At 38.5% G+C, this 3891-nt stretch overlaps 1 long non-coding RNA gene across 1 annotated transcript in view; it reads left to right on the top strand.

The window, feature by feature from the left end:
• Positions 1–3247, top strand: part of LOC111552673 — a 14589-nt gene extending 11342 nt beyond the window's left edge. Inside the window, exon 3 of the long non-coding RNA XR_002734699.1 lies at positions 3194–3247. This is a non-coding gene — a long non-coding RNA (uncharacterized LOC111552673). The remainder of the gene's footprint in view (positions 1–3193) is intronic.
• Positions 3248–3891: the final 644 nt, after the last annotated feature.

Raw genomic sequence — 3891 nt, 5'->3', positions numbered from 1 at the left:
TTTTTTTTTTTTTTTTTTTTTTTTTTTTTTTTTTTTTTTTTTTTTGCGGGGGGATATTGGCTCCTCAATTTTTGGCTGCATTTAATTAATTTTTTTGTCTTCCATCCCAGTGAAACTGCTGTGAGATCTAGGCCACTGCTTTCTGTTTTGCCCTTTTACTCTGTACTGAGGTCAGAAAATGTCCTGAGTGAAGAAAGCACCAATTTAGGATCCACTTTGATGTATTTTCCTTCTCTGTGGCTCTTCAAGTTATGGTTGCTCCCCATTGCCTTCAAACATCTGATTTCATTTTTGATGCAATTGTTATAGTTGTTCTCAATGTTTGTCAGAGCTAAACTACTCCTTCATAGCCAGGAGGCAATGAGGAGACACTGGAAGGTCCCCATTACTCTTCACTATACCCATGGATTCCCTCAACTGGCTCACTTTTGGTCTTTTTGCCTATCTCACCTTATGCTTTCTTCAGGGATCAGCTATTACTTTCTATTCTTTTTCTTCCATCAAGCATTTTTTTTCTCTAGCTGTCACTTCTAGTTTTACATCTAACCCATAGTTCATTTTTCACACAGTTAGTGTTTGCATCGAATTGTCTTTATACTTAGAATGAAATACAATTGCCTATAGGATTTATATGTTCAGCCCTGACCCCCCTCTCTGATGACACTTCCTGCCATTCTCCCCATCTCTTACCAAGCCATAGACTTTTGTTCATTCTTGTTTCCAAGCTACAGATACAGATATTCACACAGTTGGTTCTTCTTGTCATTCAGATCTCAGTTAAAATGATACCTCCTAGATAAAACTTCTTACTCTTCTTCCTGAAGTACTTTCCCCATCACTATTATTCATTCTGTTTAATTTTTCTTTACAGCAATCATCCTTACCTAATTTCTGTTCATTTATGTATTTACTTTTTCATTTTAGAATATAAGCAGTACAGTAACAGGGACTTTCTTCTTCCCCAATCTATTACTAGTGTCTGTAGTAGTTCTTGGCACATAGTAAGCATTAATGAATGAATGAAATTTTACAAGATTTATTTACACTGTGACTTGCACTGTATTTCATGCTTCTGATACACTCTCTCATGAAATTATCACAATAACTCTATGGAGTAGAGTCTGTTATTGTGCCCAGTTTATAGAGGGATAATGCTTAAGGCACAGAGAGAGATTGTCTTGTTCAGTTACAACAGGTAACTGGTGGTATTAAGACTTAACCTCAAGCCTGCACTTTTAATCCTTAACATCATTGTTTTTAGACATGATCTGTATTATACATTTTAGATCATTAGTTATAATTAGGTTTTCTATTAATTTTACATAGGGCAAATCCTCTCAATTAAAGAATAATTTTCTTGATAACAAAATATGATCTTATTGTGGATTTCCTTTTTGGGTTTCCACCACAAGAGTTTTGAGAATTGACATCTGGATTTTTGTTTTGCTTTTTTTTTTTCCTCCTAGCATCCACTTGTCATTCTTCTGATAATAGTATCTGGATTTTCCGTGAAGAGCACCCCTCTTTCATCCTCTGTTGGTAGGATTAGCCAAAGATCTTCCGTGCCTGATATAGGACGGCTCAGTCGATATACTCCACCCCCTAAACACCCAATAAACATGTTTATTGCTCAGGAATAAACATGTGACCTGAATCTATCCAATCACAGTTAATTCTGAGTCTTTTGTTGGAAAAAGGTTCACTTTATTTATTTTTCTTTTAAGACTTACCACTTTGAGGATGTAAGTAGGAGAGCCCACTATTCATAAACCATACCCCCACCACTGTAAACAAAACAAAAAGGATGAAGCCAATACTGAGGCACTCAGAATTGGGAGTTAGAGAGAGGTATTAATAGATGCTAGATAATATTGTTTTATTGTTTCAGAACCTGCATCCAGTCAGCCTCAAACCACAATCTCATCTGGCCTTTTTGATTTAATGCACCAATTAATTTATTTGTGCTTAAGCTAGTTTTAGTTGGATTTGTCTCACCCTTACACCCAAGAGAGCTGTGATTCATACAGTACTTCAGAAGTGCCTGTTGATGGTTGACTATGTGGACATGTGACTTGTACAAACCCGAGAGTGTATCTGTGTAGCCTGATGAGAGGTGAAAGGGTGTCTTGCATGACCTTGAAAAAAACCTCACCATGCCCCTCCCCCAGCTCTCTGCTTTGGGCCCTTGACTCTGCATGCGGTCAATCTCTTATTTGTCAGGTGGCGGTAATAACAAGCCAGATGGAATAGTTGCTGATGCTTGGATATCAATTAGTGAAGCTCTAACTGCAGGAAAGCCTCTCAGACATGTCCTAAGTGTCTTAATCTCTCAGTGGGCCTTCTCCTCTAAATGCTTAGGTAGCTGGTAATATGTTTGAGCTGTTGATCCTTTCTTTGATCACGTCTTATAGGATTATTCTGAAGGAAATGGTGCCGAGGAACTGGGGCTGTTATTTGGTTGCCTTGGCTCACACTTAGGCCATGTTGCTTGGCTCTGGCATTTGTTTTTCTTCTTCCTCTGCTTGTGCTGGATTGGAAGGCTCTCACCAAACATGTGTCTTCTCATTCCCCAGCTCTCACCAAGTTGTACAAGTGTCACTTCAAGCCTAGGAAAACAGGGTTTAACAATTCCCTGCACACCTGGTAGCAATTCCCTTTCATTGTCATCTTGCACTTCATCCTTATGGCAACACAGGGATGGTCAGGGCAGATGTTACAAGTTTTATTTTACAGATGAGAGAAATGAGGGGCAGTGAGATATAGCAACAGTGTAGCAGATCCGCTCCAAGGTCAGTGCTCTCATATTATTACAGCATCTCATAGCCCTATGATTATCCAGTTATTTGCTACAACAGATGATCAGTAATATTTCTAATACTTGGCCAGGCATGGTGGCTCATGCCTATAATCCCAGCACTTTGAGAGGCTGAGGTGGGAGGATTGAGGATTGCTTGAGGCCAGGAGTTTGAAATCAGCCTAGGGAACATAGCAAAACTCCATCTCTAAAATATGTATATCTCATACTTTAAGAGACAGCCCAAACAGCATCTCTTCTATATCATCTGCACATATCACCCAGCTAAAAAAACACTCTCTTCTGAACTTGCATAGCACTCTTTCCAGTATCTTTACAGTTTTATAAGTTTCTACGTATAATGTAATCATTCGTGTGTATTTTTATTTTCTCTCCTAGAATGACTAGGTAGAATCTCAGATAAACCTACCATAAGCGATTCATAATTGTTTATTCAGAGCATGAACAAGTAAGTGAATGCCTTAATTCTTTATTGGGGGGTGGGGTTAGTGGGAGAAGGTAGAGGTGATATATTTCAAGGGACCAGAATGACTGTTTCCAGAGTACTTAGAGGGCTGCTATGTGGAAGAAGGATTAAATTTGTTATGTGCCATCCAAAGGGCAGATGTAAGACCAGTGGGTAGACATTTCAGCTTAATATAGGAATTCCTATAGCCAAAGCTGTTGAAAGGTGAAGGGGGTATCTTCTAGGATAAAGTCTGTGTCATTAAAGGTATGAAAGCAAGTATTGAGTGATCACTTGGTAAGAAGAGTTCAGAGGAGATTCAATATCTTAGGACGGATCAAACTTCCAGGTCCCTTTCTACTTAGACAGTAGTATTTAAGAGATCTACAGTATAATTGGCTTTTGCTTGCTCATGGAAGCAAAACTTATACTCACGAGGTAAATCCTCACTCATTTAATAAACATATAGGCAGTGGTGCATAGTGACTAAGAATGTGGGCTCTGGAATTCAAGTTCTGGATTTCTTACTTACTAATGTATGACCTTGACAAAGTTACTGAACATCTCCAAACTTTATTTTCCTTATCTGTAAAATGATGGTAATAGTACCACTACTGGGATGTTGTGAAGT

The sequence above is a fragment of the Piliocolobus tephrosceles genome, chromosome 4 (genome assembly GCF_002776525.5).
Source record: "Piliocolobus tephrosceles isolate RC106 chromosome 4, ASM277652v3, whole genome shotgun sequence".
In the NCBI taxonomy this organism is placed as follows: domain Eukaryota; kingdom Metazoa; phylum Chordata; class Mammalia; order Primates; family Cercopithecidae; genus Piliocolobus; species Piliocolobus tephrosceles.
Note: the sequence above shows the minus strand (reverse complement) of the source record. Positions and strands in the feature narration are given on the sequence as shown.